This window comes from Serinus canaria, chromosome 2 (genome assembly GCF_022539315.1).
Source record: "Serinus canaria isolate serCan28SL12 chromosome 2, serCan2020, whole genome shotgun sequence".
NCBI lineage: Eukaryota > Metazoa > Chordata > Aves > Passeriformes > Fringillidae > Serinus > Serinus canaria.
Genome location: NC_066315.1, coordinates 36,622,423 through 36,636,083, shown reverse-complemented (window position 1 = coordinate 36,636,083; position 13,661 = coordinate 36,622,423).

Here is a 13,661-nt window from a genome sequence, read left to right as displayed (position 1 = left end):
AATATGCCTATCTATGTAGCCAACTTTTCACCACAACTAAATTTAATTTGAGGACAAAAAGAACACATTTAGACACCTGTAACTGTGTGATAAAAATCCATTAGTTTTAAAAAGAGGTCAAAGATGTTCTTCAATAACTTCAGAGGAAAATATCTTAAACTTTAGTTTAAAAGCACAACAACAAAAGGTAAACTAACTTCAATAACTATTTTAATCTGTTGTTTGGGAACCAAGCAGTCATTTTTCTCCTCTAATATCTCTGTATACTCACCAACAAATCCAGCATATTTCCCTAATACGTACATCACTCTCCCTACTAAGTGGTTTCAATAAATACATCATTTTTTAAATGCCATAGATTTATTTATTTTTAAGTGATTGGAAACATTTTTCAAGTAAATATTTTCTAAAAGTGCTCATGTTTAAGAATTTTTAAGAGAAGAGGTTTCCCATCCCACCTCTATTGCTTTCAGTGCATAGCAGAAAACACTTTCCACTTGAAAGTCACCTTGACCTGGATGCCAGCAGCCTTCTGTCCCATACATCACATATTATTTAACAGTATCTCCACAATATTTTGCCACTTAGCTTTTTGCTTCCATGACCAAATTCCCTTGTGATTGCTTCTTTTTAGTTTTAGCTGGCCTTGTTTGATCTACCACCCACAGAAAAGACATTCCCAATACAGGCTGAAAAACTGCTGTCCGTCACCTGCATATAGCCACCCAAGGATTTTATCTCCAAGAGAGAATTTGGGAGTAAAGTATCCTTCTTACCTGACTACTTCTAACCAAAAACTTCCTAAGTTAAATCAGTGACAGCAAAGTCAAAAGTCATTGTAGGTTTCTTTGCTAATCATCTGTGAAATAAATAAATAAAATTTTCTCAGACTCAAAAAATACCTTAAGCCAGATTTTCTATTTTAGACATGAATGCCTCATACATTCTTGCAAATGTATGATATATGCATGCAAATCAGATCTTTACATCTGCCTACTTCAGGGTGTAGATATTTCTCTATATATGTGCAAATAAGCAAATAACTCTGACTAACACTGAAAAACAAGTAAATTAAAAAGATATCTATGTCCTTACATCTGAAATGAATAGTTTTATGCACGTTATCACCTGTCTACTGGCCAACATTAAAAAATTGGTTTGTGGATTTTAACCTAGGAATGAGGATTTATCTGGGGAAATTCCTAAATCAGGCTGTGTTGTTTGGGCTCTAGACCACATGAGCAAAGGGGAATCTTGACTGCCTTGTCCTAGAGAGAATTCAGATCTGTGATATCAGACTAAAAACTAACAGCACCAAACAGTAAATAAAAGCAGACTTGTTCTGATCTGTGAATTATATAAAATTCTTTTCTGGCTAGAATGATTACCTGAAAAGCCTGAGGAAATAGATGTAGCCATAATACATAGGGTCAGTCAGGGTGTTCAGAAAATAGAGTTAAATATTTCATAAATATTTGAGTTTTCAGACTTTTTCTTAATGAAAATTCTCAGAAAAATTATACCCTGAAATAGGAATAGAAAAATCATCTGTACATGACAGGTGAGTGGACAAGTGCACACAAAGCTATGGAATCAGTCTTATATTTTCTCCAATAATTGCTTATACTAATTATATCACCTGCTAATACCAAGCAAATCACTGCCCAGCAACAACCTTGTAGTAAGGTATTTTCAGAAGACAGGTCTGTTTTCTTTAAGATTTTCACTGCCAGTCAAAACATTACCAAAAGGGACTAAGTTCTCCCATCAAATTTGTGAGAAAAAAAAAAAAAAAAAAAGACTCTCTTTTCCCTTTATAAATGCAATCTGAACAGTGGAAATTGCTAATATTATTTCTGGAGAACTCAGTAGCCTTTCATGCCAGATAGTCTTGTCCTATTGCTGTCTGCTTCTTCTCTCTTGTTAGTAGTCCCTTAGCCCAGAAGAAATGACATTGAAAAGGTAATAGAAATTAAAATCAATTTTCAAAACATTTGAATAGTAAAAATGGCATTTGAGCAGCAATACAAATAGAAAAATGCTTCTGAGATCTATCTAATTGTGGTAAAGGCTTTTTAATGAGAAATGGTATGTCTCTGTGCTGTTTCATAATTCACTGTGCCATTCTCAGTGCCTCTATAGTTTAAATACAATAAAATTTTAGTAGGATTTTGAATACTCCCCAAGTTAACAGGTAAGTCAATTTAATGCCATAAAAATAGATGTAACTCCAGAGATTTTAAATAGTTTAATCAGGTGTGACCATTTCTTCTAAAGTTCTGTGATATTTTCTATCACGTTAAAAAGCACTGCAGCATAGCCAAGTGAGTGGCTACAGGCACCTGCAATGACTGACTGCATTTCATGTGCCTGTTGCTGAGCAGTGAAGTCGTTCTGCACAAGCCAACACAGGTTTGGGAAAGTCTGCAGAACCTCTGCATTAAAAAAAAAAAACTGCTCAGGTTTGGCTTTTGTGATTGTACTACAGCAAACCCACACACTTTCAACGGGAAAGGGAAGAGACTTTCTGGTGTTAGGTAACTTCTAGGCAAAAATACCACTCTCATGTGTACAGCTGAAAGTTTGTCATTGATGGAATATGAGTACCCATCAAAAAAAACCAACTTATTGATGCTTTGATTTGGAGAGGAAAACCTTGATCAGTTCACCCTGCCCACCTGTGATGGAGCTACCACAAGTCCCTTTATCAGCCCCTTTATCAGCTTTATCAGCTGCCTGCCTGTGCTGATGGGCAATAGAAAAATAAGACTTTAAAACATTTTTCCATTTGCCCTGCAACATGTTTTGCAGCAGGCAGGAGCTACCACCAGTGCTGCTCCAGTCCTTAGGCCATACTCATTGTTCAAGGCTCACTAAATACAGATCTGTTTAAGGCTTTTTTTCTCTTTCAAATTTAATGACTTTCTGTTTAGTTTGTATTTTATTGTGCACACTCCTACATCCCCACCCACTATTTACCCCATGTGGTAACACAGCAGAAAAACAAGGTTTGATCTTGTCCTGGGAATTTATTTTATGTTATTACTAGTTTGCATTTATTAACTGAGTCCTGGGGGAGATATGACATTGACAATATTTGTGATTTTATTGTAAGTGTCACAATAATTAGCCCTCTTATTTTATGGGGGAAAAATAAAAGAAAAACAAAAAGGGGAAAAAATAAAAAGAGAGAGCTTAGGGATGATAACATCTCAAATTCTGGAAGGTTAGTCTAAGAGAATACATGTGCACACTTACACAAAAGCAGACATATTGCTTTTAAAAATCATTCAACTTTTTAAGCTGATCTCATTACTTAAAATCCTGACTTGTGACTCTTAACACTTGTGTGGCAACATGGGGTAGTTTAGTAGAAGTTGCCTGGGTTTTATTTTCTTCCAGTGGTGATAAAATAGAGGGACATAGCAGTAAAGTTAATCTGATTCTTTTTAGAAATCTATTTTTTTCTGTATTTTCCTTACAATTCATTGTTTATCCCTGTCTAATAGACTTTTTTTCCTTTCATTTGCAACCTAAATGAAGGTAGGATGTTAAAGCAATCTTTCCAGAAACCAAATCCATGAAAAAAAAATTACTTCTTGCTTTGAGTTGCTCCAGCTTTCCCTATTCCTATTCCAGCTTGGGAAGCTCTAAGTTAACTTGGCACTAAAGCCTCATTATCTATACTGAATTAAAGTTAGCCTTGCTTTTGAAAGGTTATTATACAAAATGGTGGATAGCCATATTTTTACTCATACTGTTACCTCTTCAGCTTCACATTTAGAGTTTTTTGCCTTTACCTCTACATATTATCTTAACTACCTTTGATTAAACAATTTTCCAGCTGCTGTTCCTTTGCTTCTCTGAAAAAAATAAAAAAATGGGGCTTGATTGGCATTTGTAAAGGAAGGTAGATTTCAAAAAATGTTTAAATACTGAAAATGTCTGTTATGTAACTAAAAAAAATCTAAAAATGGAAACAGTTTTTAGTTATTAATATGGAATTTTTAGAGCATGAAACAAATGGATCCTATCATGCATGATCAGTATGAACTACTGAACATACCTTTTATTCATTGCTGCATAAATATTCTCTGACTGATTATGATTTGTAGTGAATTAAGGAAAAAATACCAAATGGCTATAGAAATAGAAAAGGATACCCTGACCTACTGGTAAGTCTTGTTTGTACTGTCATGACATTCCCTGATAGCAATATGAGGAGAGGTGTTGACACTGATAATGATTTATTAGTACTGTGGCTTGGTGAAAAACTAAAAGTTTGACACAACACCTAGAAAATACCATTTACCTTTTCTAAAAGATTTACCCATGTCTGTTTGGATGCTATTTACACACAACCACATTTATAAGTTTTGTCCTGACAGCTGAAATGAAATAAACCTTTAAGGACAAGCCCAGCACACTCTGTATCAGCTGCACAGAGCATAAGTGTAACACATCCACTGAGTATATCCATGGGACCTGCCTACTCTGCTCTGTCAACTTTCTCTTGAGAGCCAAGATCAGCCTTAGACATAAGCTAAGGGAAAGTGCCCCAGGGTGAGGGGACCTTGTCTGTATCTCTGCTGCTTGACCCAGGCATGGGTTGCTTCAGACATGCTGATTATTCAACAAGCCTCTCTGGCACCCCTGAGAAATCTCAGGTAGCCCTTGAGTTGTGCCCCACTTGTGAAGCCCTCAGGCTGTTTGCCCTAAGTAATTGTCTGCCTCTCACCATTACCTACCAGCTCTTCTGTTTATCAGGAAAATGTGGGAAGGAAGGAGGGAACATGAATCCAGACCCCTAGGCTATTACCCTCCACCAGTCTCCAAAGAACTGTCTATACCTGTATCTGGCAGCATGCAATAAAACAGCAGAACAAGTACCTGCCCCACAGGCTTAGCCTGCCTGAATCCCTCACTGAGCACAGTGGCCTTTCCCACTGGAGAGGGGACAACCAGCATATCCCACAGTCACCCTCCATCACTCCCTGTCTGAGCATTCTCTGGAAGAAAGCTTTGCAACTTGGTCTTTGAACTGCAAAGCCCACCAGACTCCTCAAGGGAGAGATAGAAAACCCTCATAGAGCTTTTTTGTGGGAAAAAAAGTGGGAATTTGTGGCAAGCTACCTGCAAGAGCACTAAGTCAGAAGATGAGCTGCTGGCTGCATGAAATTGTGCCAGCATGGCCACTCAGATTTAAAAAAGGAAGGATTAGGAAAGTAGGTAGGATGATACAACACAAGGTTATATCAATTTCAATTTCAGTTTCTCAACTATCAATAACTGCTCTTCTCTCTCAGCACATCCATCCCTGGCTTTGGATGCAGGTGGACCTCCTACCACTTCAGAAGCCATGCACCTGAGCACACCTGCCCTGGGTTTTGGGAAAAGCTGGATGCTAAGCCCAGGCTGAAGACCCACACCAGGGGCTTGTGGCTGCCCACCAGCAAGGGTGGAAAAGTCTGCCAGCCCAGCTGTGCCTGCTGCTGTGATCCATCATCAGCTGAGGCAGACACCTGCGAGGGAAGGTGGAACTGAGCCATCCAGCACCAGGGCAGGGGGCAGGCAAGGGCGAGGAAGGTGAGGAGGGTGAGGAGTGCCCACCCCCCTCAAGGCCAGAGGACAGGGTCTGCCTGCATGGCTGCCCCTTCTTGTCTCTGGCTGTGTTCAGTCACTCCATGAACCATCAGGAGAGCTCCCTGAGAGGGGGTGGGCAGGCCATCCTGCCCTGCACATGGGGTGGCAATACCAACAGCTGTGTAAATTTCCAATGTAAGCATTATTGGAGGTGTTTTTGTGAACATTTTAGGCTTTCTGGGCTGTGAAGTAACCAACCCTGCTCTGTGGGGCAGGTGACAGAATCGTCAGGCAGGGAAAGGGAGGAGAGTGCTTCTCCAAGCACCTCAGCCACATGGCACTGAAAATGTCCCTCAGGACCACAGAAGACTGAGGGCAAGGACACCCAGGACCAAGGGCAGCAGGGCAGCCATGCAGCTTGGCATCAATGGGCTGACTGTGGATTAATCTGCACAATACAGAGGTAACCACAGAAATGAAGATATTAAACAAGAAGTGTGGAGGCGTTCATTTTTTTTGAGTATGCACAGACATGGTGAGAAAATATCTTTCCTTTCAATGATGGGTAAAAAAAGCAACATAGCAGGTACCATGGAACTGTGTACAAAGTTTCCTTATTCTTTTACCCACTGACAACTTTACATATGTAACATAATATGGTGTATGCGCTTGCAAAACATATATTTACATCATTAGTCATTCACAGAATAATGAATTAATTAACATCAGAATATTTCTGATATCAAGATGAAGCAGTCCTGTTTGATTTTTATGTTTAAAGGGAAATGCATAGGTCAGAAATTAGATTAGTCTCTTACTTTCACACATAGATTAAAATTTCAATACTTTGGGGAAAAATCTCACTACCTCAAAAGAAAGGCATAGAATTCCCCCTTATCTAGTCTCATTTATCCTTTGCTGTTTTTTGATGAGTGCCCTGCTGTTATCTGCAGAGCACCCAGCACCACCACCAAAATTCAAACCTTGGACTTTCTATTGTGATTCCTCTGTTAAAAGTATAGAAGTGGAAGAGGAAAAGGTGATGAAGAGCAGCAAAGAGGAGCTTTCCACTGGTAGTTCCATGAAACAGTCCCATGAAAAATTATGCCAGGCTTGAAAATATATGTCAACACTTTTCTACTACTGAGAGTGAAAGGAAGCACCCATCATCTATGAATTTCTACAGTAAGAAAAGTGTGGCACATATAGAACTCCACAGTGCTCCATGCAAATATTCCTGTGTAGTCAACCACCCGAGCTGTAACACCATGCCACTGTTTTGGGGTTTTTTTCCAAACCTTCTGTAGAGAAGTTTCTTTAGTGCAGCATGTTAACAGTAGCCATCAATTCTTCTGCTCGGGCTGAACTCTTGGAAACTAGTTACTTGGGAAAAATAAAACCCTGCCAAACAAAGAAATCTGGTGGTATACTTAACAAAATGTAGTAGAACTTTTCTGCAAATCAAAGAAATGCCATTGCAATTGCTAATGAAACCCTAAAAGGAAGGCTTTTAGAGTGATAGGCAGAGCAAGTCTAGAAAAGGAAACAGAGAGACAGGAAATGAGCATAAGTGTTGGTTTCTCTTGGCTTATGATCAGGGTATTTAAAGAAATGTTTTCTTTCCTGAAAGTCAAGAGGAAGAAAAAAAAAGGAGACAAACTAAAATCAGTTCAGACAAGGCTTTTAGAGCATCATTTACTCTGAAACATATGACACTTTAGGGTGTTGCTATCTTGAAATAGCTAGATGAACCCCAGACTTTTTCCCTCTACCTAGTTGTTATCTTAGCTGGATATGTTTTTTGTAAGGACAACACAGCCCAGTATTATATGTGTGAATGATGTGAGTCTTCACACCTGTATCTAAGATTAAGAGCATTAGCATTTAGGTAAGTAGGTTAGAAAGAGTGAGCTGAGTTTTGCTTCCAAAGTGTTTCCTTAATCACATGTTTCTGAAACAAACTATTTAACTCAAATAAAATCAAGGCTTTAAAATCTCATTGGAAGCTAAGTATTAAAGACTACAAAATGGAATTACTTTATCTGTGGAATAAGTTCAAAAACTTCAGAAAAGATACAATTTGTTACATCTTCTTGTTAGAAGTCCATTTTCAAATAAAACACAGATACTCTTATCCTGTATAAAAGATGATTCTGCCTTCTATTGCCTTTTCATTTAGATTCTATGTATTTATCTTACTTTTCAAATTCTAACTTGAATTCATGAATACTATAAAGGAAAAGCTTACAGATTTATAAATTTCCCTGACTCAGCTTTTTCATGATTCCCATGTAGATGAATTGTATTTCTCATCACTTCAAATTATTACCCTTTGTTAAGGGTATTTGTTCTCATACCTTTGTTTATTTAGACACCTAGAATTACATACTTGGAATTTTTTCAGAATCAAGGGATACATGCTAGGTGCCTCTTTTGACTGGAGTTCAGTAATCTCCTGAAGTTCCCAGTTCTGATTTCCCTATCTTTATTCCAACAATTAATCTTGCTCTTAGTCCTGATGGTTAAAGTCATCACCTAACTTGAAGCACTTTTATGTTATTGGAGCCAAATCTAGGTGATGTGCTCTTCTTTAACACCAACTCCTGACCTTACAGCCCACTTTTCCTTTCCCTGCTCTGTATATCCTGAAGAACTATTTTTGCCTAAAGATTCTGCCTTTGAGGCAGATAAAGATCCAAACAACCGCAGAAAGCTTTGTAATGAATGCCAACACCTTAAACTACACTCAGAAACTAATTAGCAGTTGATGTAGTAACAAGTCAAGAAGCTGTTAATTCACATTAAAAAAAAAAAAGTCAAGTTTCCTTGAGTAATTCATTGTCAACACACTCATTTATACAGATGTTTACAACTGGCACACATACGTGGCATGTACGTACACACATCTGTCAGGGGCTGGATATACACACATGCTGAAGTTCACAGGTGATACTATCTCACTAAAGTACAACAATGTACCTTTTTATGAGTAGGACTGTCCCTGGTTTAAGAAAGCAGCACGTTTTTTACTTGGAAAGATCTACAGGCAATGGACCCAGTCACTGCTAGAATCCTGGAGGGATGACTGCTTGTATGTAGTTGAGAAACACACTTGCTCAAGATCACAAATCCAGTCTTTATTCCCAGCAACCAAAGGGAGTCAGTCTTCCCTCACATCTCTTTGAGAAGAGATCCTCTCCATGAGCAGTGTATGCCAAATGATATGGAGATAATACATAACAGGATTTACTGCATTAGTATAGAAAATAGAGATTGGTCATGTGTTCTCATGACACTCCCAGTAGGTTATGTAGGTTCACTCTGCTGTAGTGTTTCCCTTATAGCACTTTTCCTGGTTATGATTTCATCTAGAGCACAGGAGTGTTTCTGATAGGTCCCAGGCACTGCAGCTGGTCTCCCCAAGTTGCTCTGCTCTGCTGCCATGCTCCCTGCTGCTTCATAGGCCCTAGGAGTTTCTGTGCAGAGTGCTCCATTTTCCATTCAGAAGTTAATGCAGTTGCATGGCTTAGGATCAAGACATTTCCCGTGGCTCTTTTTACTTCAGCTGTGCTAGCACCATTTTCAAAGAATAGTCAAGTAACATGGACAGAACACCAGTGAATCTCATAGTCTCCCTAAATAAATATAAACAAATTGGCACTAGCAAATATATAGTCATGTGATGATGGCCTGTGCCTCAGGACACTGAAGGCTTACAAGATCACTGAAAACACATTCCTCCTCCCACATTTTTCCTTCAAGTAAATGTACTGGTATATTGCTTTCAGATCCAGCCAGCAAAATCTGTCTAGTGCTGCAGGTAATCAGTCACAGATCTTTAGGATGTCAAAAGCCAATTTTCTAGAACTGTGCTGGGTTTCAGAAATCTGTGTATGAGCTCCCCTCTGCATGAAGAACCACATGGAAAGCTCTCAAGACATATTTTGCTTTTTAACCGTAGGTAGCCTGCTGCTATTTTTGCTGAGGGCAGATAAATCACCACATTTTTTTTAGCAGCAAGGAGCACAATTCTGAATGCTGTATTCCTACATCATAAAATCCAGCACGGATGTAGTTATGAAAGTGCTCATATAGTTAGGGTTATACAATTATGCTATAACCACTGTTCTAACACAGACCTATAACCTTCCATCCCTTTGTAGTTCAGATACATAGAGCTGATGTTTTGAGGTATTGCATGACTTGGTTAATCAGTACTGGTTTACTATTCATATGGATGTTCTAAAAAAGTAAAAAACCCACTTTTTTTTTTTTTAATGTGAGGAATGAAATTTCTGCTGTGATGACATTAACGCTAAGGCATTCTTGTTTACTCCAGTCATCCATAAGATCTCAATGATCTTTTGTTACCTTGGCTCATGAAGCCTTTACTGGACACTTGCACAGTGATACATAAGAATATCTGTATCAGACCAAACACCCTTTTTCTGACAAATCTGGGTTCAGCTATTCTGGAAAGTAATTAAGAACAAGACAAAACTGACATACTACTTCCGCTCCCAGATCTGAGATGTCTTAATGCTAGAAAAATGTCAATGGAGACTTATTAGATACATTTGTCTAGCTGTATTCTGAATTTTAAAAATATTTTAATATCCACAATTTCCAGTGCCGTGGAGCTGCAAAATTTAAACATACACTATTTGAAAAAGTATCCCCTCTTGGTTTGATTTCAATCAGTTATCTGCACAGGAGTAAAGGTCTTTACACCCCAAGTGGATGTGAGATTAAAATTGTCTATTTGAAAGATTTAGGAATAGAGGGAAGATATTGAAGCTAGAAGTGGAAAATAAGTATTTTTCTGTTGTGGTATGAATTTTCTTTTCTTTTAATTACTATGACAGGACAAAGGAAAACTGTTTATGTATAGCATGGAACAATAAATAAATGTCTGATCCACCTAAAGGTTTTACTTGACATATTATAGCCCAGCTGGAGAATTACCTGGCACGGGATTTACATATGGCACATATGATACAATTTCAGGCATGACCACTGTACACTGGGATCATAGAAGGAGATTCCATCTCAGCTGTAGCAAGTTGTTCCCATCTCAGCTGTTGTTATTCCCATCTCAGCTGATTAGGCAAGATGCCTTGTTATGAGTATTAGAACATTGTCATAGCCATACAGGACCCCCAGCTAAGCAAAGAGCTGACCCCAGCACCCAACAAAGTCATGTGGAATGGCCTAGGAGGGTTTTGACAACTATTAGTTGTTCCATGAGGAACATATAGCCCTTCACACTTTGCAGCAGGTCAGTCTAGACCACAGCTCAGTAAACTTATTTGCAAACTTCAGTATCTCATGTTAAACTGTAATAAAATTTGCAACAAATAAGCACTCAACGTGAAGAGAAAGAGTGAGGACTGAAGTTAAGTAGCCACAAATATGAAGTGTACCGTGCTTGCCACAAACACAAATTTTACAGTGGCTCTTCCAAACTAAAACTTAATTATTTTGTTTTGTTCCCATTGAGAAACTGGCACATAGACGTCTTGTAAAAACAAATAGGTAGGTCTGTGGCTTTTATCCTTACTAAAGAGTTATTCCTGTTCTACTCCAAAAATTTAAAAATCAAAAGCAATATATGTAGAAGGGCATATTTGTCTGTATGGCTACCTGTATACTGGGTCAATACAATATTCCTTTTGTATGTTAGCATCATTTGTTTCCTTTGTTGATACAATGATTTTTTTATTGTTGCTGTCAGTAGCAAGGGTGATAATGGATTTGTTATTCATGGAATTATCTATCTATGACTGGGAAGCAGACCTGACTGTAGCACTCGTATTTCTATAATATATCTGTAATTATGCATTCAGGAAATTTGACAGCAAAATGTCAAAACAAAAGCAGATTTGCTCTGTTGAAGGTGCTTGAAGACAAACAGCGTTACATCAGAAGCTTGTATCTGGTTCAGACAGGCTATTTACTGCAAAAAAAAAAAAAAAAAAATAGCCTTTTGAATTACTTTCAGCCTTCCCTACCTCATGTTAAAAGGTTACTGTGGTGACCTGTCACTTACTTATCAGCAGCACAGAGGGCAAAGATGAACAGGAGTCACAAAACAAGCAAGAGAAAACGATCACTTCAGAAGAATGATTTCCTGTGGCTTTGAAAAGTGAGGGTTTCCTTCAGTAGCATTTAGTAGTTATGGCTGAGTACCTCTCTTACTTTACAGGCATTTCTAACACCCATGTGAGGCATTATTGATTTTCATACAAGGAAATGACTGCTTGCTTGCTGGAGTTACTGTGGCGCTTGGAGGAGGTTGTACCAAGCTCCAAAAAGAAGGAGTGATAAATTCCCTCATTTCACATGAAGGGCAATATAGTCTTTTCCCTTACCCTCCAGTATCTACAGTCTGACAGCTTCATATGGTGGTGTCTATGAATCACTAAACAGGCAGTGGGAGTTAATTCCATGAAAAAAATTAAGTGGTGATGCATTTCAGTCTGTGGTTGAAAGGGGAATTTAATTGTCACCTGAGAGAAAGTTAAAACCAAAATAGTTCTGCTCACCAAAAGAATTTAGGCTTACTCCATTCCATTTTTCAAAAATAGATTATTTCATTACTGTTGTTTGCAATGACTATAACAAAATTGAAATTAGCATTAACATCAGGCTGAATCTTTTTTGTTTAAATCTTTTACATAAGTGGTAAGAAAAACTGAAGAGAAAATCAGGGTTTCTTGCTACAGACACAGGTGTGACTTCTGTACCTGTACTGAAAGTTTCCAGCAGACCCATACGTAGAGAGGCATCTGAGCATTCAGTCTGGAAAATCTATGGTGGCTGTCACACAGCACTCTCTCTCTTCACCTTCTTAATTCTTATTTTGCTTTTGACAGTTGGTAAGTCATCTTTTTAATGGCTCACCACAGTTTTAATGCACAACTTCAGACCAAATTGTTTGAAACCATGACTTAATTCATGGAATCTATTAAAAAATGTGTTGACAGCCTTCATTCCAGGAAGAAAATGTTAATTACTTGTATCACAGTAGCACTCAAGATTCAGGCCATATTGCCCTAGATTATAGATATGCATACTTCTTGTATCTGTTTTTTTGCTCAAAATGAAATTGACTGATGTGAAATACTGCCACACTTATTTTGCACAATACAGAGCTAGCTGTTATTATTATATATATATGAGGAAGGGTAGCAAAGGCATGTTAAGTGAACTGCTTAAGGTTGCAAAGAGGTCTATGGCAGACTAAGCAATCACTTATTCACTTTCTCTGGCACAAGAAGAAAGAATCACCTTTCCAGAGGACATAATGTCCATATGACACTAAAGAAAGTACACTATGGAGAAACAGGACTTTTAATAACAAGCATTTCCTACACGACAGTTTTTATTCTGAAGCTCGGTTTTGAGATATCCTTGGGTTTGGGTCTCAGAAAAAAAAGTACTCTACAATTCCACCAGACCCAAAATGCTTCCAGCTGGGCTTTTAAAATCTGGGCCACCCAGATCAGTGGCCGTTTGTGAACATTTGCTCTTACAACTGTGATTTGACCTATATAAGAGAGTAATTCAGAAAATGTCTGGAGTCTTATTTTGTTCAACAGATCTGTAACTGATATGGGCTAATGAAATATCATTCACCATAGTTCCTAGCCAGATTCACAACAACTTCTTGGTCCATCTGTTCACTGAAGACACAGCATTTTACATATCTCTTTGTACCCATATTTGTAAAGTCTGTATTTAACTTACTTAAATATATTTATGATCCTTTCTCTATCAGAAATACAGAAATGAGTGCATTCAAGAAATAGAAAATAATATAGGTTGGGTACAACAAAAACATAAACCACCCACTTTGGAAAAAAAACCAACCAAAAACCAAAAAAATAAAAACCCAACATGCTTGAATCTTTACTGCATAATCTCTTCCTATTCAAAAATACATATTTATGTGAATTCAATTCAGAGTTGTTCTTCTACCAATAAAGAACTACACATAGCTAAATTGAATAGCACATGAATAACGAATAGACTAAATATTGATCATTCAAAATATTCACTAAGTGCTTAGAAATTTT